The sequence below is a fragment of the Lepidothrix coronata genome, unplaced genomic scaffold, assembly GCF_001604755.1.
Source record: "Lepidothrix coronata isolate B3197 unplaced genomic scaffold, Lepidothrix_coronata-1.0 Scaffold173, whole genome shotgun sequence".
In the NCBI taxonomy this organism is placed as follows: domain Eukaryota; kingdom Metazoa; phylum Chordata; class Aves; order Passeriformes; family Pipridae; genus Lepidothrix; species Lepidothrix coronata.
This window is the reverse complement of record NW_016690353.1, coordinates 672,967-696,015: the sequence shown is the minus strand read 5'-3', so window position 1 is coordinate 696,015 and position 23,049 is coordinate 672,967. Positions and strand designations below refer to the sequence as shown.

Genomic DNA, 23,049 nt, shown 5'->3' with positions numbered 1-23,049 from the left:
GGAAAACCTGGTCGTGCTCGTGTTTCTCTTCGCCGCACGTGCTCTCCCAGGTTTGTACCTCCGGATCCTCTGGAAGCTGCCGAAGGGCAGAGCCCTTCTGGAAGGCTGTGGAGGAGCTCTTTGGGCACCTGCATCCCTGGCACGTGGCTTGGGATGCCACTGTGGTATCTGGGGAGGGACACCTTGTGCCAGCTGATGCCACTCCATAAAGGGCAGCTATTTTATCACCAATCCACTGCTTTTTTTTTTTTTTTCTTTTTCTGGGGGAAAACTCCTGTGAACTTCTCTGCTATCCCAGCAGCAGTCTTGGAATTCACACGTTGTTCCACTTGAGTTGGGGTGCAGGTAGATTTTTGGATGTTCTTATACCTACAAGTTGGGGGGGAGAAAAGATTTCCCTCCCAAGCTGTGCAGCCTTTTGGGCTGATGTGCTTGAGGGCAGCAATAAATCCCTTTTCCTGGAGGAATCCGTGGTCAGCCACTGTCACCCATGCTGGTCTTTGCTTTGAGACCTAGACAGCTTTCACTTCACTTCTTTAGTTTTCTTCATCCTTAATGTTGATGCCTTCATGGAACTCATGGTGGGATTTCTGGGGTTGGCCCGTGTAGGGCGAGGGGTTGGACTTTGATCCTTGTGGGTTCCTCCAAACTCGGGATATTCTGTGAACTTCCAAGCCCTTTGGTCCCTCCAGCAGGTCAAATCCTGAGGGTCCTTGGAGAGGTTCCTCACGGAGGGTGAAGACTGTGGAGCCAGGCTGGGAGAGCTGGGAGTGTTCACCTGGAGAAGAGACGGATCTAGGGGGAGCTGAGAGCTCCTTCCAGGGCCTAAAGGGGCTCCAGGAGAGCTGGAGAGGGACTTGGGACAAGGGATGGAGGGACAGGACAAGGGGGAATGGCTTCCCAGTGCCAGAGGGATATCGGGAAGGAGTTAGGGTGGGGAGGCCCTGGCACAGGTTGCCCAGAGAAGCTGTGGCTGCCCCATCCCTGGAATTGTCCAAGGCCAGGTTGGACAGGGCTTGGAGCAACCTGGGCTAGTGGAAGGTGTCCCTGCCCATGGCAGGGGGTTGGAATGACATGATCCTTAAGGTCCCTTCCAACCCCAACCATTCTGGAATTCTGTCCTGTGAAATGGCCAGTCCACCAGAGCTCCCAGCCTGCTGGTGGTGACTTCCAGCTGTTTTCCCCAAAAACCAATCCCAGATCCAGCTGGCACCGAGCAGCCCATGAGCGGCTGGACCGACAGTGCCAGGCTCTCAGTTCCTCACCCCCAAACCATGTCTTACCATGGCAGGTTTGTACCTTAACCCTCCAGTTTTGGGTTTCATCCTCTTCATATCCCATCCTTCCAGTTTATCCAGCTGCTCTGAGGTACCTTTTGATCCAGGTCACTCCAAAGCTCCGTGTTCTGGACAGCAACAAGCAGAACCCCACCCTGGGCAACCCTTTTAGCCCCTCATTTGCCTTCACAAACGTGATTTGAGGGTTGTTTTGACCATTTACCTCTCTTGGACTGTTTTAAATACATGTTTCCTAGATTCCCTGGAAATACTCCTTCCTCTTGTGGGTGTCCTGTTGCTTGGTTCTAACTCTGGTAAAACAAGCAGGAAAATCCCGTGTGGATTCACGGTGTGAACCTCTGTGTCCAGGCTCTTCCTGCGCCATCAAGCGATGGACCGGGATTATTTTTTATTCCTGAACCTTGGGATTTTGTTACAATTTGAGGGACGTGTTTGCAATGGGAAAAGGTCCCCTCTAGATGGCAGCTGTGACAGCGGGAAAGCGCCGGGATCAGGGATCGGAGTCACGGAGCAGCAGAGCCGGAGGTGTAGGACACGGCGCCGGGCTCAGTCTGGTGAGCTCCGGCCATCCCGTGGGACCTGCGGTGCCGACACCACATGGAAATGCCCATTCCCTGCCTGCTGATCCCTCCTGCCAGCACCTCCAGCCCAGCCTTCACCCATCCCAGCGGGAGAGGTGAGTGGTTCCCGGGAAACAGGGATGATGCTCCAGCCGTGTGGCAGAACGGAAACAAGAGGAGTCGTGCAGACCCCTCGCATTCCCCTTCCCTGTGGGAAGGGAGAGGGAAGTCTGGAATAACCTGGCTTGTTTTGGGTGACCTGCTTTGGCTGCTGTGTGTGACGGAGCCGAGCAGGGAACGCCTGGATGGCCGGGGCTAATGGGAGGTGACGGGGTGGCCGTCGGGATGGGGATGGGCAGCGGAGGGATTGGGAGCGGGTGGTGGAGCCAGGCTGGTCACCGAGCAGGTGGCACGGCTGGGGGGCATCCCAGGGACTCATTTTGGGTGCTGGCAGTGCCCCTCTCCAGGTTGGGGGCCCCTCTCTAAGAGGGGCATCGGATCCCAAAAGTGGGTGGGCGAAGGGCACTTGTTGAGATGAGTTTAATTCCTGTGTCCTGAAAAAATGAGAGTTTATTTTGTTACTTACGTTTGAAACCATAAATACCTTTTGGGATCCATGTTTTTGGTACTGGCTCGTTGGTGTTCCATTCCCACATCCCAAGGACCACGCTGGGCAGTTGTGGCAGCTCCCAAACTCTGGGTTCTCCACAGCTGCTCCTGGTGCTCAGTGTGGAGCTGGGATTGAGGCATCAGACTGGCAAAGCGAAGGATCAGGAGCCTCCCTGCCCAGGGGTTATTTGTGATTTAAGATTCTCCTCCTGGAGGACACTTTCTCCCACCCAGGAGATCTTCCAGGCAGGGAGGTGCTGTTCCCATCTCGGGGCACACCCAGGTAAAGGAACAGGCCCTGCTCCTGGGTTGCTTCCAGAAATGTCAGAAAAAGGGATTTTATGTAACTGTATATTCACTGTTCTGTCAGACTGGGATAAAACTGGACAGGCTTCAGCTCTTTTCAGCTCTGAGACGCTTTGGGAAACGTGGCAGCACCTCATCCTACATCCCTGCAGGAGGAGGATGGAGAAGGGAGCTGGGGATGGTGTGAGGAGCCACACCAGGGAAAAGCTGGGATAAAACCTGCCCTGGGAGCTCTCCCTGGCTGGGCTGGGGGTCACTTGGAGCCGATGCCAAAAAAAGAACAGCCCCCTGTAGCACTTCTGCTTCAAAGCTGTTGCTTTGCAGTTGTTGCCTTGCGGGTTTTTGCTGAATCTGGGCTGACACCACTTTTGGGGCAGGAACTGATCATTTTTCCCTGATTTTTTTTTTTTTTTGTATCATTTTTCCTGCCCATCCCCCTTTGGCAATAGAAATACCTCTCCAAGGAGAGAATGTGGGTTTGGGATGCACCAAGAGCCTGCTGGGAAGGATGTTGTGCAGGGATACACGAGGGCAGGCAATCCCTAAAGCCCAAACCATCCCGGGGGAAGCCAGGAAAAGCTGGAGGCACACTCCAGGACAGCTTCAAGCAGCCAAAATTAGCCCAAATTCGCCCAAAGCCCCCACCCTGATGAGCCCACGGTCCAGAGACTTGTCCTTGCCGTGGTTTTTCTTGGCATCTCAGTGCTGTTGGAGGCAGCTCTGATTTCCAGGCTCCCTTCCATGCCAGTGCAGAAAGGCACCGCGGGGCAGAGCCAGCCTGGGAAATAATTGGGCAGCCGGCGTGGAAAATGAGCAACGAGGGGAAAAAACGGAGCGGGAATAACCCTGATCTTCCTGCTTGTCCGTCAGTGTCCGGCCCCCTCTGTGCGTGTTCCCAGCACGGAGCATCCCAGGTGTGGAAGTGTGGTGGGATGGGCTCGTGTTGGTGCTCAGGGATGGTGTGTCATGGGCAGGGCTGTGCCTGCAGTGATCCGAGAGCTGTCCCACGATTTCCTGGGAGAAAAAATCTTCCTGGAGAGAGTGTTCAGCTCTCAGTGGGGTCGGTGCTGCCTGGCCCCGAGTCCAAGGGGTTCCAAGGGTGCAAATTCCCACTTCTTTAGGCAAAAATCGTCTTTTTTCTGCTCTATCCACTCTGATGGAAACCTCTCCTAGGGAATCCTCTGGTGCCTGTGTGGCCTCAAACAGGAGCTGAGAGGTTTAATCCAGGGAATTTGGGGTGCCATCCCTCTCCCTGGGGTCGCAGTGGAGCCACAGGGTGAGACCTGCTGGTGCTCCCTGATCAGTGACAGTGCAAAATCCTCTGGCATCATCCCAGAGCGGATGAGGAGCGATGGAACCTGTGGGAGCAGAGGGAGGTGGGCTTGGAATGGCTTTCCCAAGATGAGGAATCCAGCCATGGTGGATTGTGGGCTTTTTTTTTTTTTTTTAAGGGGCCTGCAGCTGGGCTGGGTCTTGTGCCGGGTGGTGTGACCTGTGCCAGAGCTCCAGGAGCCTTTGGATGATCCTCTGGGACACGGGGTGTGACTCCTGGGGATGGGCCTGTGCAGGGCTGAGGGTTGGACTCCGTGATCCTTGTGGGTTCTTCCACCTCAGCACAGTCTGTGCCATGCCGGGTGTCCTGATGCCCTTTGTGCTTTCCCCCAGGACAGGGAGGTGACATCCACGTGCCAGCTGCTGCCACCTCGCCCTGAGACACCCCCAGCACCGACAACAGGTAGGTCCCACAATCCCACCCAGCCCATCACCCTCCCGGGGCATCCCTGATCCACGTGGGACTCAAACAGCCCCGTGCCAGCACCCCTCATCCAAGAGCTCCTCCAGGGCTTTTCCCTGACGGCCTTGCTGCTGGGAAGGACGTTGTGTGGAAGGTTGTGTGGAAGGATGGAGTTTCCTCTCCAGCACAGGGCGCTGGGGGAGAATCCCGATGCCCTGGATGCTCCAGGGTGCTTGTAGGGTGCTCCATGAGGATCAGAGCCGCCCTGGCAGCCGGACCAGGCCGTGCCAGCCTTGTATTTGGGTCAGCCACATCGACTGGATGTGCAACTGTGTCATCCCTGGAGAGCGCGGGATGCCGATCCATAATCCCGGCCGGCTCCGGATGGGGTGACACGCACGGCCAAGCGCCGGCACCCACGCCCTGCTCCAGGTTTATCCACTTCCAGCCCCCAAAACTGGGGAATCCAGCGCAGCCTCAGCTTTTCCCAACAACAGCAGCTTGTCCCGGACGTGACTCCGGCCCTGCAAACACCGGGAGCCATCTGCAATTCCGATTGTACCAGTTGCCACCCGCAGGACGACTGGAACAACCGGATGCTTGTGAAATCAGGGATGCATCCCCCCCTCCCGGTGCCTGACTTCTCTCTGTCCGGGCACAGAAAGAGGGAGCAACAGGATGTTTTCCCGGATTTTACTCTCCCCATCTCCGGAGACACGCGGAAGGGATATAAAGAAGGGAGGCAGGAAGGGCAAAATTCCAGTATCCAGGTGGAGATTGGAAAATATATATATATATTAATTTCCACATAGAGGGGGTTACTTCGGTGATTCTTTTTAATGAATAAGACCCCTGGAGGCAAAGGGCACAGGGAAGGGCAGGGTGACTGTCCCCCCACAGCGCCCACGTCCTCAGCCCAGCACTAATTTTGCAGGTATTCCCTGAAGGATCAGGGGCTGCTGCTCCTGTTTGCATCAAGGAAGTCTTGATGGAATATAAAGCGCCTGTGTGGTGGCACTCCAGCCCTAGGGGTGTCCCTGGCTCCCCAGTGCAAAGCCAGCAGGGAGGTGACGGGGGAAAAACTCCTCAAAAAGTTTTCCCAGTCCCCCCAGTTACACCAGCAATGTGCTGATGTGGATGTACCGGGTATAGGATGAGGAAAAGAGGGTGGCTTGTCGTTTTTCCTGGTTGGAAGTGCAGGATACTCGAGCTGCATCCCTTGTTCTGAACACAGTGGTGGTCCTGTGATGCCTCCTGGATATGGACTGGAGAGAGAAAACAACACCCCAGCTTAGGTGCAGAGGGGGAACCGGTGGGATCCCAAACCAGTGGGATAATGTCCCTGCCTGGAGCACATCCATGGGGTGGGAGTGCCTGTCAGACAGTTCCCCTGAGGAGGAGGGTGATCTCACCTGCTCCATCAATTCCATATCCCACTGGAATTATTGCAGTGGCTTGACCTGCAGACCCAGAGAGCCAGAACTTCCACAGTCATCCCAGCCTCAGTCCTGGGAACATCCCTTCTGCTCCCTCCTCCCAGTGCTGCCTGCACCTCTGCCCACATTCCCAGGAGCAGCCTGGCTCCATCACAGCAGCATTCCCACATTTAATCTGCCTTCATAGATATAATTTTTATGTAATACTCCGTGTTTTATGCCCTCCCAAGTACAGGTGCTGCTGCTCCTTGGGGCCATCCCCCTCCTGTGGTGGCACCTCTGGGCTCATTGCTGGGTTTATTGCTGAAATCCAACCTCACCCCCCTTGGCCTGTAGGGAAAAAAATGTCACCAGTCTTCTTGCAGTAGCTCCTGGTGTTTCCAAAGACAGGCAGGGTCTTCCCTTGTGCCTTCCCATCTCCTTGGCTGCCGCAGATGGGCCCTGGGGGCCACTGAGAACATTTTGCTTTTCTTTTCTTGCCACCTTCACATTTAATAACTTATCAAAAAGGTCTCCCTGCTCATCACCAGCCTGACCAGACCCAGCTCACCCACCCTCCAGCCCAGAGAAGCTGTGGCTGCCCCATCCCTGGAAGTGTCCAAGGCCAGGTTGGATGGGCTTGGAGCAACCTTGGCTAGTGGGAGGTGTCCCTGCCCATGGCAGGGGTTTGGAATGAGATGGTCTTTAAGGTGCCTTCCCACCCAAACCATTCCATGATTCTGTGATCTCAGTGGACACCTCCAGACCCTCTCCAGCTCCTCCGTGTGCTCCTCCCGTGGATGCAGCTCCAGATGCAAAGTCCCTGGAAGGATCCCAACAAAATACCACTGGGAGCTGTTAACACCCCTCCTCAACCCCATCCTCCCACCACCTCTGTACCCCTGATGTATTTGATCCAAGATCCCATTTCCTTCCTCTGTTGGAGGAACCTCACCCCGGGCAGCAGCGTGGCAAGGGAAAACCGGGATCCCTCCTGCCCTGGGAGGAAAATAAAAGGAAAACAAAGCCTCCTGCTCCTCTCCAGCGACAGGAGGAAGCCTTTTAGGAGCTCTCAGAGGAGCAGAAGCTTCACCCTGTGCCATCACACATAGGAGCTGCAGCTCCAGGGGGGACAATGGTGCCATTGAGCAGGACACTGAAACGCTGCCGTATTGTGCCTGGCAGAGAGATTCCCGGGAATAATCGCCTCCTCCTTGGCTTTGTTGCAGGGCTGTGCTGGTCCTGCTGCAGGGCTTTCTCCCCACGGAGGACTCCGGTTATGTGGTGAAGACCCTCGGCCCAGAGGCACCTTTTTTCCTGGCTGGGAAAGGTATGGCTGGAATTGTCATTCCCGAGCGGGATGGGACCCTGGGGGTGGCACTGGGAGGGAGAAATTGGGGATTTGGGAGCAAAAGGATGCTCTGCTCCTCATCCCGGGGGGCCCTTGTCACTCCTTCACTGATCCTTATAATATATTGTATATATTATATTGTGTATATATTATATTGTCTGTTATATTGTCTATCTATTATATTGTGTATCTATTGTGTATCTATTATACTGTGTATATATTATATTGTGTATATACATTACATTGCATATACATTATATTGAATATATATTATATTGCATATATATTATATTCTTAGATATCTTTTTTTAGATATCATATTTTTTGGAGACCCTGTTTTTTAGATATCCCATAAAAAGTCAACGTCGAGAGCCACGAAAATGATCTTATTTCTTTTTATACAGAACCTTTTGCATTAAATACGAGCTTGAGCCACAGACACCCGGCTCTTCTTAGGGGTCTGGACAAACCCTGAAAATTCAGAGCCAGGGTTTTGCTTGGGACTGTTTTAAACAAGGCTGAATGAGACTTTGCTCTAGGTCTGATACAAAGCAGGGCTGAGATTTTTTTAGGAGCATATTTAAGGTTGTTTTCGAGCTGGGCACCTTCAAAAAGCATCTCCCTACATGTTTTCTGGTGAGAGTGTTTTCCTTACCCCAAAATCTGCTTGAAATCCTGGGATTTGGGCTGAGCTTTGGGTTTGTGAGCGTGTCAAGGGCAGCAGCAGCTGCGGGAGCAAGTGCTGTGGTGATGTCTCCCTTCTCCCTCCTCCTCCTCCTCTATCCCTGGAGCATCCTATGAGCTGATTTCCTCTTGAAAATTCCTTCTGGGAACACATCCCCCCCCTGCATGGTCAGCCAGGTTGTTTCCCAGCTTCTTCCTTGCCTAAAGCAGCTGGAGAGCAGAAAACCACTTGAAAAAAATGCAATAAGAGCCTGAAAACTTGGCTTCCCCATCCCAGGAGAAGAGGACATCTCTCAAAAATCCTTTTAAACCAGGAAAAAACAACTTGTTTTGAGCAGTTTCATATGGTGGGAGCCACTTAAGACACGCTGAGGGTCATGTAGGATTAGGAGGTTGGAGAACCACGAGATTTTTGGAGGTTTAGAGTCTTCTTCACGCTGGATTTGCCAAGAGTTAGGATTTTCTTAAGGTGCAGTGAGTAAAACTCCTCTGGTTTGGACCCCTGGAAGCCAAATCTCACCTCCCAACCCGGGACCTTTAAGGAAAACATCAATTTTTGTGAGATCAGCCATAAAATCATCTGAGTTGGCAACGGGAAGGAACAGCCAGTGATGTGCCAGAGGTTGTTGCCTCTGGATGGGGGAAGTTATTTAATCCCTGGGTTCGAGTGAGGGGCAACTTCTCCTCCCCCCTGCAACCAGAGACCTGCACAGGGGGGAAAAAAATCCCTCTGGCAGGGAGCAGGAGGGGCTGGGAGAGGAGGGAAATGTCCCCTCTGTCCCCTGCCAGCTGTTTTCCCTTCCAGCTGTTACCCACAGAGCCCAGCAGTGCTTCCAGCTGTCCCCCCCTTCCCTGCAAAACAGGGCTGGGAAGGGAAAAGAGGGATGAAGAGGAGCTGGGAGGGTGCTGGTAAGGAGCCTCTTGTTAAATACTAGTTAAATATTTTTAGTATTTAACTAAAAATATTTAGCTGTAAAGTAAAACCAAAAAGTTTTGGCTCTGCTTCGGACGTGAAAACTGGGGGGGGGAAACAGGTTTTTTGGTGGTCTGGGGTCTGTCACTGCAGCTGTGAGGACAGGGTGGGTTTGCAGCCGATTTTCTGCTCGACTTCAGTGCTGCTGGAACAGAAAGGCAAAGAAATTCCAAACAAGAGGGAAGCATCTCTTATCCTGCTGCAGCACCTCCGCTTCCCTGCTCCGAGGAGCTCTTCCTGCTATTTTTAGCCCTAAACCTTTGGACTATTTGAATTATTCGATTTTTTTTTTTCTTTTCCATAAGCACCGGCTCTGGAAGTATTCACCACATTCCCTTTTTTTTTTTTTTAATGGGATTTTTTTTTTTCGGGGTGTGCTTGGAAGGAAATTCAAGAAATAAAAGGAAACCAAGGAATCCTTGGCGTCCCGGGGTTTGCAGTGTCAGATCCAGAGGAGCTTTCCCGGCTCGGGAAGCCTCCCCAGTGGAGGTCTCCACGTCACCATCTCCAGGCTGGATCAGCGGGAAGAGCCCGCGATCAAAGGGGTGTGGGAGGGAGGAGAAGCGTCGGGAGCTCTGCCCGCGGCACCGGGCAGGGACAGGGATCCACAGCCAGCCAGGATGGGACGTTTTCGGGAAGGACTGAGCCCGGAGATTCTCTGTATGTTACTTTTCAGCTTGTTTTATTTCGTTCCCCCCCCTCCCCTTCCCCGCTTTATTTAGCTGATGAGTTTTTTAAGCTTGGCTGATTCCCAGCGCTCCACAGATCCCCTCCCTCTGCTTCAACCCCGCTCTGCTCCCACCCTGCTCCTCATTTTCTGCCCTTTTCCCGTCGTTTTGGGTGTGAAATGTGCTCGTTTTGACTTGACGTTCGTGTCCTGCCTTTCCTGCCGGTGGTGAGAGCCTCAACATCCCTATTTGGCAGCAGTTTGTGCTCTTGGTCGGTGTAAATCATCCCCCGGCGCCCAGGGCACTGCAAATCCAGCTCCTGGGAGTTTGGGATTAAGCTACCGGTGGTTTAGCTTTTTCCTTGTGGAAAAAGTAAGGAATTCTTGGCTGGGAGGGTGGGGAGGCCCTGGCACAGGTTGCCCAGAGAAGCTGTAGCTGCCCCTGGATCCCTGGAAGTGTCCAAGGCCAGGTTGGAGCAACCTGGGCTGGTGGAAGGTGTCCCTGCCCATGGCAAGGGGTTGGAATGAGATGATCCTTATGGTCTTTTCCAACCCAAACCATTCTGGGATCCTGTGAAACCCCTCTGTGCTCTGGGACCTCCTGGCCTCTCCCTGTCCCAAACCTCCTTCCCCTCTCAGACCACCAGAGGTGGGGAGAGGAAGATACTTCAGGATCTGGTTTTCCTGCTGGTCCTGAGTTACACTTTTGAGGTTTCTGCAGGTTTTTGGGTCTGCATCCTGCTTCCTTTGGGATCAGCAGCTTAGATCCCTTTGCTCCTGCATCCCAAGGTCTTTAAGGAGGACTCTGGACACAGGAGCTCATCCCAGCAGAAGATGTGGATTTGCAGCTGCTGCCTCTGACCCACGGACAACAGGTCCACTGATCTTCTCTGTGAGGTGCTTTTGGATTGTTTTTAAAACAGATTTTCCACGCTTTTCATCCCCACATCCAAAAACACCTCACAAAGGATGTGCTCCCTCCTGTCAGCCGGGGAAACCGAGGCACGGGGAGCATCACCACCAGTGGGAGCTGCACCTGCTCCTTGGTGGCCTCCTCTTCTTCGCCAACCAGCCCTTCCTTGAGGGAAAACTCTCCTCTTGGCTACCGAACACCCAGGATGTTCTTCAGGAGTGGGATCTCCAACTTGCATCCCCCATCCACACCTCAAAGTCCTGAGAAGAGCTTCATGTGGAGATGCTGCTGCGTTTTTGTCACCTTTATTTGTCCCATCCTTTTTAAATCTCTGAGATCTTCCATGGGGTTAATGGGTGACCCTGAGCTACGTCCCTTCTACCTCCAGACCTCTGCAAACTTGGGTGCAACCAGCATTTGTCCAAAGGGTTTTCAGGAAAGGGGGGCTGGAAGGAGCTCCTGAGCCCTCCTTGGTCATGCCTGAGCAGGCATTTCTCTCTCCCCTGCTGGAAACTCCATCTCCTCCCATCCCAAAATGCCCTTCCCATCTATCCCAAGCACAGGAGCTTGGCTTAATTAATTGATTTGAGCTGTGCTTAATGGGAGAGTGTCGTGTCCTCTCCTGGTGGGAGGCTGAGTAAACAACCCCATATCCCAACCTGAGGGACACAAAGAGTCTTAGGAGGCTACAGACATCATCTCCTTTCCCCAAAATTACCTTGGAATGCCACAGGAGGGCAATCTGTCCTGTGTCCAAAGCCTCCTTAGGAAGCTGGAGGAAGGAAATCCATCCTAACCCAGCTCCAGTGAGTCACTGGCGGGTGGGAACGGGAGAAAGGGGGATGAGGCTGATGGGGAATCTGAGCCTTGTGCTCCTCCTGTGAGCTCTGAGAGCTATTTCTGAGACAATCCTTGGGTCTTGTCCAAGACCAAAATACCAGGAGACTTTTTTTATCAGTGTGTGTAAGAAGGAAACCCCTCCTTGCCCAGCAATCCGCTGTGGAGGTGGAGCGGTATTCCTGCAGATCCCAGCGCTGCCCAGGACTCTCCTGTAATTCAGGGCTTCTTTGGAATTCTTCCACCCAGTGTTCATCCAACCAGCCCAGGGGTCATTTTTAAGGCTGCACAGCTCCCTTTGACCTGATTTGTTTCTTGGAAGTCGTGGTGAGCAGCCATGTAAATCCACGTGGTTCCTGCTCCTCGGTGCCAGGAAAAGGGAAAATGAGGGAGCTTGTGTGGGATTTCTGCTCATCATCGCTTGCAGCCTCAGGCTGCAGAAACAGAGGACGGGGAAAATGGAAGGAAAATCAGGAGCCCCATCCTATAAATGAATATAAATTGCTATTCCACCTCTAACTTCGCTGGAGCAGTTTGTTTCTCTCCCTGCCTCGGCCTTTTTTTTTTGGTGCTGTGGGTTGTCCCCTCATTGCTCTGGCTGCACCCTCAGCAGGTGGGGATCCCCTGTCCCAGCCTCAGGTGTGCCCTGAGCTGTCCCTAAGGAGTGAGGTGACTTCACAAGGACGAGCCAAGCCCTCGAGCAGGTCAGCAGAGCTCCTCCAAGAGCTGCACGCCCTCCTCCGTGTTCTGACTTTTCTCTTCTTTTCCATCCTCCTGGGGAAGGCGGCAGCTTTTCCCAGTGGATGTGGAGATGTGGGAGACGCTGAGCAAGGTGGGGATCTCAGGGCTGAGATCCCTTCAGCAGAGGCTGAAGGCACCTCAGGTCAGGGAGCAAGGCCAGCCCTGATGTTGGATGGAGCTGCCTGGAGTCCTGTCCAGCCGTGTTGTCTCCAAGGTGAAGATCCCACCAGCTCCCTGTGCCACCGTTTGTCTGGGAGACTTATTTCATATCCAATTGAATTCTTCCTGGCTGCATCTTGTCCTTTCCTGGTGTGTTTTTGAGCTGTCTGCTGAGAACCCCCCACCTCTCCACTGCTCCCCCCGAGGGGGACTGGCCCCAAGCTCGGTCCCATCACCCCAGTCATTATTGACACTCAACAGCCTCATCCCTGGGAGATGCCACCACCAGCTGGGAGCAGTGGGGGTGACAGGGTGGCACCTCTGCAGGGGGCAGGGTGGTCACAAGAGCCTCTTTTCTGGGTGGATTGACACAGATTCCCCCCGTTTCCTCAGAGATAAGGTCTGTTTTGACAGAGCAAGGATGGAGGGATCCTGGCATCTCCCAAAGATGTTATTTCTGGCCCTTTTTAATTCCCTCCTGAACACAAGTTGGGCCTGGAGCTGAATCAGTGTCTGCCTTTTGTGAGGGGCCTTTCGAGCACAAGGTGGAGGCCAGTGAGGCAACGAGCCACTGATGGCACATGCAAGCCCACCAGCAGGATGTACATGGACAAAACCATGGGAAAACAGCCCAGAAATGTGGTTTATCCCCCACTGTGGCCAAACCACACGGGGTGAGGCATCACTTCCAGCTCCAGCCCAGCCTTGAGCAACTTTGGGTGCTTAAATCCCTCCTCTGGATCAACACAGTTAATCCAACCCACGATCCCAAACAACGGGTTCCAGCCCCAGAGAACACCCTGCCGTGCATCCGGAAGCCTCTGCTTCGGAAACCTGAAGCTGGTTCAAAGATCAGCCCCAGCCAAATTCCTCCAGGCGCGTTTTTATCGTCCCTTTTCTTTTTTTTTCCTGCCGGGGACAATGGGTTCGCTCAGTGCTCTGCCCAGCCCTTTCCTCTGCGCTCCCAGACAGAAACAGTTAACCAGGTTCGCTAAGGAATGAATGTCCTGGTTTCCTTTCCAGGGCAGGCAGCTCCCCCTGCCTCCCCCCTGCCCCGGGGAGGAGCCGCTCTCCAGTGACATGATGCAAGAGCAGGCGATGTCTCCCCGGCTCTGGCTGTGTTTTCGCTGACCCCGTGGCCTCTGCGAGCGCTGCCAGGTCGCCCCGGGGCCTTTGTGCAGCACGAGAGCAGCCCTTTGCTCTCCTCTGGTGATCGGTGGGACGCGGGAGCACCTCGTGGCTCCCGGGGGGATGCTGAGCCAGCCCCGGCTCTGGAGAGTTCCGAGTCAGAACAGATCAAGGCTGATAAAAAGGATGAGACGCTGGAGAAGAGGAGGGGAGGAGAGGGGGGAAAAGATGATGCCAGGGGCATCGCAAAGCAACCCCTCCTGTGGAAACAGCCTCATTTGGAGAGCCGTGGCTTCTCCCGGGGGTTGTGGTTGGATCTCCCGGGAAAGGGGAGAGTGCCAGGGCCGGGGCCCTGTGCTGACCTCAGCCCCCAGGGGCCGTGTGAGGGACACTCCGTGATGGGTTTGGTAGGTGTTTAGGGGTCATCCCAGATGTCACAACCCATTAGCTGTGCCGGGGCTCCGGGGAGAGCCGCTGGATCGTGTGATGCTCCAGCTGCCGGAGCAGCCGGCCGGGAGGAGCCGCTCCTGCCGCCGCTTCTCCAAGGGCACTGGAGGGAGGCTGCCTGGCAGTGGGGCTGTGTCGCATGCTTGGTTTGGCTTGGCTTGGTGGGAGGTGGTGGCTCTCGGGCTGCAGAATTCCCAGACAAAGCGTTTTCCGTGCGGCGGGGCCGGAGGGAGACGGGCGAGATCAGCCGCGGCTCCCGCGCCTGCTTGGATGGGGCCGGAGGTGTGCCGAGCATGGATGTGGCACGGGGTGAGGAACGCTGGGTTGGTGGAGAGTGAGGCATCCCACGGCTCCGTCTGGGGCGTGGAGACCCGCCTGGCATCCCGGTGGGAGCGGAGAGGTGAGGAGCTCCAGCTGGAGAGCAAAGCTCTCCCGACACCCCCGGGGTGGGGAGAGGGACCGTGTGTCACCGCGATTTTGGGAGAGCAGGGGGACTGCTGTGCCCTCTGCTTTGGCCCCAGCCTGGGAGATGGCTCGTGCTGGTCTTTTAGGGGGCGGGACCCGTGGCAAAATGACCAGAGCTGGGGCTGGTCCCTGCCTGGGGGCTGCTCCAGACCTCCCTCGGGGCTGCTGTGAGGTTTGGCCAAGGCTGTTTGTGCCCGGAGATCAGGGACAACTCCAGTGCCAAATGTAGGGTTTGAGCTCCTATGTCAGCCCTGAGCTGTGGGGTCAGTGGGGCGCTCCCAGTTTTACGGGATAACCTTACTCCTGGCTGTGACAGCAGAGAGGGAATGCCCTGGAAAACAGGAGGAGAGGGATTCAGCCGAGGCAGAAGGGCAGCTTTCTGCAAGAAATTCCGTGTCTGCAGGTTTCGTGTGCCGGCCAGGACACGTGTGGGGGTGGAGCTCGTTTATTTAATCTTCCAGGAGCGGAGCTCTCCCGGAGATCCCGAGGTGGGAGGGTGAGGAGGAAACTCTGCTCCAGGCCAGCTCCCTTCTTGCAAGCTTTAGTCCCTGTCTCCCGGATCTCGTGGCTGCAGAGCCTCCTGGCACTTTTTGAGCCGTTCCAGAGGATTTTAATAGCAAGTAGTGAGGGTGAGGTCAGATTTATAGGGAGTGCTTTTTATGGTGTTTATGTTGGCAGGGTGGAGTTTATGCACGGTTTGAAATATTCACTGAAACCTTTTATCACCAGAGCTTGAAAACAACAGAGCACTGATGAAAGTCCCGTGCTAATTAAGGAGAAGGGTTGATTTAGGGCTGGGGCTGCTGCAAAATGCCTGGCTTTGGGAGGTTGCTGCAGCCTGAAGTCCCCCGTGGGGAAGGAGAGATGATTTCATCCCTCAGCATGGTGGGATCCATCCAGGTTTAGGGATCCATAGTGCCAGTGAAGGTCACATCTGGCACTGAGAGGGCCAGACCCTGGTGCCTGGGGCTCTGTCCGTGCTCACAGCTGGGCAGAGCGAGAGGATCAGCAGCTGTAAGAGGCAGTACCTTGGGAAAGCAAGCAGTTGCTTAAATGTGCTTCTTTAATTACCCAAACCAGCTCTCCCACACGGATATGGGGCAAAGCTGCTGTTAAAAACACACCCCATCACTCCTCTCCCTGTGTCTCTGCGGGATCTCAGTGGCACAACCCACGTTTTTGGTAAAATCAGGGGCTTGGTGAGACCTGTGGGGTTTGGAGTGATTGAACCTCACGAGCATCTCACAAAAAACACCCTCCTGCTGCTCTTTTTCCACTGAAGGGCAGGATTACCCCTCTCCCAAGGTGTGAGAGTGTGAAACTTCCTCATGTGCCAGCAGTGGGTTATCTTAGAGCATAAGGAAGGTCTTTATCCATAAGACACCTACTTTACAATCAGCTCCTGATCCCTCTGGTTGTGTCCACCTTCCCTCCTCCAGCATCACAGGAGAGGAGGAGAAGTGGGTGATCCATGGGGTGCAAGCAGCACCTTGGTGTGGGGTGGTTGTTTTTACGGATAGTTAAAGATGTGAACTAGCAGGAAAGAGTTGCAGGGGGATGACACATCTTGGACAGGGCGTGGTTCTGCTCTCCTGGTTCCCCAGAGCACGTGGAGAGGTTTAGAGGGGAGAGAAGAGCTGGAAGCTGAGCTGAGTCCCAGACCAGCCCTTGGAGGCCAGGCAGATCACAGAATATGGAATCCTAACATCACAGAATGGTTTTGGTTGGAAGAGACCTTGAAAATTAGCCCGTTCCAATTCCCTGCCACGGGCAGGGACATCTCCCACCATCCTAGGTTGCTCCAAGACCTGTCCAACTTGGCCTTGGACACTTCCAGGGATCCAGGGGCAGCCACAGCTTCTCTGGGCAACCTGTGCCAGGGCCTCCCCACCCTCACAGGGAAGATGCTGAGCTTGGTTCCAGAGAGGGTTGAACACCCCAGTTTAGGTATCTAAATCCCACCCAAATGCCTTAAAACCAGTCTTGGAGGATGCCAGGAAAGATCTTTTCACTTTGAGGAGACCATGGCACATGGTCCTTCCTCCACACCACCCCACAGTTGCTCCATACCCCTGCAACCCTTTTCCTAGAAACATCTACTGGGACTCCCCTTCCAGGCAAAAGGGCATTTTATTCCAGGCCAGCTGGTTAGGAAAGATCCTGATTTGCTTTAGGCATCCTGGTAGCTGTATCCCAGTAGATATATCCTACTAGGTGTATCCTAATAGGAAGGAAGGGGGAGAAAGCCACAGGATTGGGGCACATCTCTGAGCCTCCAATCTCCATGCACGAGCTGGAAAATTGAGGGAATTTGGTTCCAAGTGGTTTAGTGGAGCAGGGAGCTTTCTATTTTAGGAGATTTCTGATATCTCTCAGCCTGCACTGCACCACACAGATTTAAAAAAGAATAAAAAAAAAAAGGCACAAAACCAACAACCCCCCCACACACACACACACACTTCTGCTACTGGCAGTGAAATTTTGGCTGACACACGTGAATCCCAATTAACCCGTGGCCCCTGTCAACGTGCTGGTACAGTAGGAGAGCCCATCCTGCTGTTATTCCTTGTCGTGGGAAGCTTCCAACAAACCAGCCAACACAAATATTTGGAGGAAAGGCAGGGGCTGCCTGGAGGGAGCCGTGGTGGGCAGGAGCAGCTCCTGCCACCAGGCAGGAGGTGACATCATCCGGATTCCTTCGCCGAGGAATGCGGGATTTGGTCTTCCCTGCCGGTAATTGCTCTTCAAAAACAGACCTGCCCAGGGAAGCAGCTTTCACCCAGCCCCTTCCAGTGCACGTCCCCAGCTCCCCTTCTCTTGCCTGGATTAATGGAGATGTTTCATGAAAGAGGATAAAATCGGTCGTTCCCCAGATCGCGGGTGAAAGCACCTGACATTCCAGAAGTCGGGAGCTGGGCAGAAATCTGGGCAGGCACTGGAGCTTGTGGGGGGAGTGAGGATTTCTCAGGGCAGGTGATGGGCTGTGTGTGTGGAATTCCGAGCTGCATGTGACAGAATGATGGGTGACCCCCAAGGTGACCCCGTTTCTTGGTCCTGTCAAGCCCAGTGCCCACGTCAGGTGTTTTTGGATCCAGGGCTTCAGTAATGAGTGAAGTGAGTTGGACTTGATGCTCCTTGCAGATCCCTTCCAATCCGAGATACTCTCTGATTCTGTGGCTGGAGCAGATGTGCTGATGTGCAGAGCACCCTGGACAACCAGCCAACAAACACCTTGCTCAGTCCAGGGCAGGGGCTGTCCCCCTGTGCTGGGCACTGGTGAGGCCACACCTTGAATTCTGTGTCCAGTTTTGGGCCCCTCATGACAAGAAGGACATTGAGGGGCTGGAGCATGTCCAGGGAAGGGAACGGAGCTGGGGAAGGAGCTGGAGCAACAGGAGCTGCTGAGGGAGCTGAGGGGGCTCAGCCTGGAGAAAAGAAGGCTCAGGGGGGACCTTCTCACTCTCCACAACTTCTTGAAAGGAGGTGAGAGCAGCCAGGGGGTTGTCGGGCTCTGCTCCCAGATAACAAGTGAAAGGATAAGAGGAAATCACTTCAATTTGCTCCAAGGGAGGTTTAGTTTGGATATTAGGGAAAATTTCTTCATTGAAAGGGTGGTCAGGCACTGCAACAGGCTGCAGTTGTGGAGTCACCATCCCTGGAAGTGTCCAAAAAGTGTGTGGATGTGGCACTTGGGGACGTGGTTTAGTGGTGATCAGGGCAGTGCTGGGGTAATGGTTGGGCTTGATGATCTCAGAGGTCTTTTCCAACCTTAATGATCCTATGATTCCATGATTAGTCTGGCAGAGCTAATTCTCCAGCAAAGCCAAAATTCCCTCTTGGCTTCTCCCCGGGGTCGAGTTTCCCCACGTCCCGTCTCCAGCCCCTCGAGCTCACAAACCCTCCACCCCCGACTCTGCACTGGCTCCAACCTCAGCAAACACCTCTGGAAATTCATGTCATCAGCACTTCCAGGGGCATCAGGGACAGCAGAGGGGTCAGTTCCTGTGGGAGGGAGCCTGTTCCCCTCATTTCAATAGGTGGAACTAGGTGTAGTTCAGCCACCCCCCATTACGAGTCCAACAGGGTGATTTAGGGGTTGGAAAGGCCTGGACTATTTTGCTCTCAGTGCCTGACAGAGGATGGCTGGCAGGAAATGAAACCACTGTGCTCCGAGGCAGGGGTGGCTTTGCTTCTCTAATTTTCCACCAGGTTTTGGAAATTCTTGGCAATTAAATAAAGAGCAGAAAAGAAGGGCTCTGGCCAAAGGAGAAATCCCACTTGGTCAGCTGGATTTTTGAAATGGGTGGAGTGAGGGCTTTTTGAATGGACAGCAGGACAAGGGCTGGCCAGGGTCTGGATCTGCATCCTGAGGGTGGTGGGATGTGGCACTAGGGGTGCCAGGAGAAGGCCTGCTTCTTTTTGGGGACAACCATATGGGTGGACACAAAGTGGAGCCTGGGATCGTGGCAGGGAGATGCCCTGACAGTTCGTCAGGGCAGAGGAGGCACATCTAAGGAGGCAACAATGCAGCTGGCTGGGGTCAAGTCCCACATGGGACAGGGTGGCAGTGCCATGGGAGAGACCCTCATGGCACATCCTGGGCCTGGTTTGGATATTGTCTCCCAGCAGGCAAGTCCCTTCCTTCACCATGTCTTGTCCACCCTCCATCACAGGGCTGTGTGTGGTGCTGCTGATCAGGGCTCATGGTTTGCAGGACTCTTACTGCTCCAGAGAAGGCAAAAACACATCTTCCTTGTGCTCTTGCCTTTAGGAGAGGTGGGAATAGGGGTCTCCTGCTCATTTCTGCCTGGAGACACCCTGGAAACAGCAGAGAGTTGGCTGAGCAGCACCAACACGAGCTCCAGAGGAGCTGCAGCGCTGCAGAACATAATCTGGGGGTTTGGTTCATGTTCCTTAACTTGTTGCTTCTTAACATTTCTCAGAAGCACAGATGGTGGTGTGGTTTCTTAATTATTTGTGTCTGGAGGGAGGATGACTTGGAGAGGAAGGGAGGGAAAGAACCGGAGATGGAAAGAGTGAACTTTCAAGAAGAGCCTCCCACCACTTCATCTTCCTTCCTCAGCTTCTGGTAACGGCTGAGCTCAGTCAGGGTCACTAATTGCAGCTTTTCACCCCAGAAAATTCTCCAGGGGTTTCCTGGAATACCAGAATGTGGTGGGCTGGGTGTCCAGCCAGTGACCACCACAGCAGAGAGGAGGGACCTCAGCTGAGCAGCAGCAAACTTAGACGTGTCCCAAAAACTGGCTGAGGCCAGAGCCCCTGACTTGGCATTTCTAAGGGTGAATTTACCACAAAGTGAAGGAGAATCAGGGCTTTTTTCTTAAATACCCTCTTTCCACAGGATTTTCCATGTCTTTTTTTAGCTTAGCAGAGGAAGCTGAACCAGCTCTGGGCTGACAGACAGTGTGGAAGAAATGTGAGCGAGAGACTGGGAGCCTGGGAAGGGCCTTTCTGCAAATCATGGGGGGATTTTAGTATTATTGTGAATTAAACCATGGCTGTAACATCATCTCTGTCCCATCCCCAGCCTCACAGTGGAGCTTCAGGCATCCCTGCTTAGGAACCATCCGAAAACACGAGGCCTGGTGGTGCCAGGGGTACCTGCCCTGGCAGCAGGAGCCCCTCCAAATCCCCAGGGTGGTGGAGGGTTTGGTGTGAGCAGGGCAGGACTCACCTGAGCTGCTCATTTCTCTAGGAAAACCTGCACCTGGCACTCTCCCCTGGGAAGATCCCTGCCTTCAGGACCGACCACTTGTATGAGCAAAGAGAGAGGAACCTCCCCTCGCTGCCCTCCTGTCTCGGGGTGTGGATCAGCCCCAGGCTCTGCTGGCTCAGTCCCACAGCCACGAGCTGTGTCACAGGCATGGAAAGGCTGTCCACCTCCTCCTCCCACATCCTCCTTCCTTCCCCTTCCGCCTCAACGAGCTCATTCATGACCAGACCTCGGCGGGAAGGACGCGGGGAGAGGGATCGGCGCTGGCGCCGGTTTTCCCGCGCGCTGGCCGAGGGAGGTTGTGGGCCCGGAGGGACTCAGTCCTTGTTTTCACAGCTGGATTCCTTATTATCCTTTCTTCTCTCCAGCTTTTTATGGCTGCTCGTTCCCTGGAGCAGCCTGTTGGGAAGCAGGGAGTGTGTGCTCACGTGGAGGCACAACCTGCTGCTGCTTCAGGAGGGGCAGCGAGTGGGGCTGTTCACCTCAGGACTCGGGACCTTTTTTGGTCAGGATGAGGAGCAGTGGCCATAAACTAAACCACAAGAGGTTCCACCTCAACGTGAGGGAGAACTTCTTTACATTGAGGGTGGCAGAGCCCCGGAACAGCTGCCCAGGGAGGGCGTGGAGTCTCCCTCTCTGGAGACATCCCAAACCCACCTGGGTGTGTTCCCGTTTCACCTGCTCCAGGTGACCCTGCTTTGGGAGGAGGTTGGACTGGATGATCTCCAGAGGTCCCTTCCAACCCTAAGGAATTTGTGATTCTGACTCTGTGACCTGCACAGAGTCATTAAGGATTCAGGCTCTAAGGGGTCGTGCATTCCTGCAGTGGGGCCACACGAAGGATCCTGTCTGGGGAGGGGGAAATCCTACAGGGAGGAAGGTGCCATCCCATAATGGTCCTCTGAGGGTGCCCAGACCTCCTGGCTGCGGGGTAGCAGGGACACAACCAGTGTGGGGTAGGTTTTGGTGGGGGCTGATGTAGGGTTTGGTGGTGTGGTGTAGGGTTTGGTGGTACTGGTATAGGTTTGGTGCTGTTAGAGGGTTTGGTGGTGCTGGTATAGTTTTGGTGCTGTTAGAGGGTTTGGTGGTGCTGGTGTAGGTTTGCTGCTGTTAGAGGGTTTGGTGGTGCTGGTGTAGGGTTTGGTGGTGTGGTGAAGGGTTTGATGGTGCTGGTATAGGTTTGGTGCTGTTAGAGGGTTTGGGGTTGCTGGTGTAGGTTTTTGTGGTGCTGCCGTTGGTTTGGTGGTACTGGAGTAGATTTTGGTGGTGCTGGTGTAGGTTTTGGTGGTTCTGCTGTAGGGTTTGGCGTTGCTGGTGTAGGTTTTGGTGGTGCTGGTGTAGGTTTGGCAGTGGTGGTGTAGTTTGGGTGATGTGGTGTAGATGTTGGTGGTACTGGTGTGGGGTTTGGTGGTGCTGGTTCAGGTTTGATGGTGCCTGTCTGGGGTTTAATGGTGAGGTGTAGGGTTTGGTGGTGTGGTGTAGGATTTGGTGGTGTGGTGTAGGGTTTGGTGGTGCCATTGTAGGGTTTAATGGTGTGGTGTAGGGTTTAATGGTGTGGTAGAGGGTTTAATGGTGTGGTGGAGGGTTTAATGGTGTGATGGAGGGTTTGGTGGTGTGGTGTAGGGTTTGGTGATGTGGTGTAGGGTTTGGTGATGTGGTGGAGGGTTTAATGGTGTGGTGGAGGGTTTGGTGGTGCCAATGAAGGGTTTGGACAGTTGGTTGCCCAGCCTGGCAGACAGGCAGGTCTGTGCCCATGCCCAGTGTGGTGGAGGGGGTGCAGAAGGTGCTGCCAGTGCCCCACTGGAAGCCCGAGGGCTCGGACCTCCAGCACTGCACATCTCAGAGCCAACCTTTGCTTCCAGCATGGCCCAGGGCCAGGTGGGACTGGCTCCAATCCCACCTGGTTGCCAGCCTGGGGGCACCTGTTCCATCTCAGTATCTCCAGAGGGGATGGAGGGACACTGATCCCACCCCCTCCAGCCCTGCACGCTTTGGGGACGCGGAGACACGTGGTCTCCCTTCTTGGCACGGGGCACCCGGTGGCTCCAGAGGTGAGGCAGGAGCTGTGACCTCTCCAGCGTCAGCAGGGGGGGGCCACCTATGTAAACACATCCAGGAAGGCTCCCATCCCTTTCCCAGCCCGTGCTCCCTTTGGATCAGACCGTCCGGGCTCCGCCGATGCTCCATCCCAGGGCTCCGGGAAGGTACCGTATCCCTCCCCCAGGCACTGCTCCGGGCACTCCTCCCTCATCCTCCTCTTTTCTGCATGAAAATACGGCTCTGTCATTAAATCTGTGCATAATCACCTACGGGGTAATTTATTAGTGGGTTTTACAGTTAATAGTTGCTGGTGATGATGGTGTATGGGAATATTTGGGTGAGCAGGGTAGGAGTATCCCTGCTGGTGCTGGGATCCCTGCCAGAAGGATAGGAAAGCACTTGGAGTAATAACGTTTCCTTTTTTTTTCCTTTATTTTCTGTTTTCTCTGTTATCTAAGAACAGTTGGCAAGAGCACATCCCGCCCTTTCGCTTCTTCATTTATCCCGTTCGAGTCTCTCTCTTTTCCCTTTTAATTATGTTTAGGTCTAATTAATAATGGGGAGATGGGCCATAAAGAGACGTCTCAGTTTCTGGAACCTTTGCTCTGGCATTTGCTTTCTTGTCTGGAATGGTTTGGGTTGGGAGAGACCTTAAAGCTCATCCAGTTCCAACCCCCTGCCATGGGCAGGGACACCTTCCACTGTCCCAGGTTGCTCCAAGCCCCGTCCAACCTGGAACTCCTCCAGGGGTGGGGAGTGACAACCTCTCTGGGCAACTTCTTGTTGTCTTCAGTATCCTTTTGAAGTCGATGTTGGATTTTTTGCAGAGGGGTCTGGTGTCCAGGGCTGAGCTCAGGAGGGTGTTTGGGTGATTTGGGGTGGCAGCTCTGCAGCAGAGTTTATCTGGGACAGGGATGGGTTCCTGTGGTGGAGGGAGGGTTTGGCAGCTGTCCCCAGCCCTTGTCCCCATTTGCACAACACTCGGAT

At 54.2% G+C, this 23,049-nt stretch overlaps 1 protein-coding gene across 3 annotated transcripts in view; it reads left to right on the top strand.

Annotated features, from left to right (window-relative positions):
* The first annotated feature begins 7,144 nt into the window (after positions 1–7,144).
* The window catches only part of GJC2 (gap junction protein gamma 2), a 32,571-nt gene continuing 16,666 nt past the window's right edge, over positions 7,145–23,049 (top strand). Inside the window, exon 1 of one of the 3 annotated variants that reach the window (XM_017830058.1) lies at positions 7,145–7,253. The gene's annotated coding sequence lies outside the window, so the exon portion shown is untranslated. Of the gene's footprint in view, positions 7,254–9,466; positions 9,592–19,701; positions 19,726–23,049 lie in introns of those variants that run through there. The other 2 variants (XM_017830059.1, XM_017830061.1) reach the window with 2 other exon arrangements.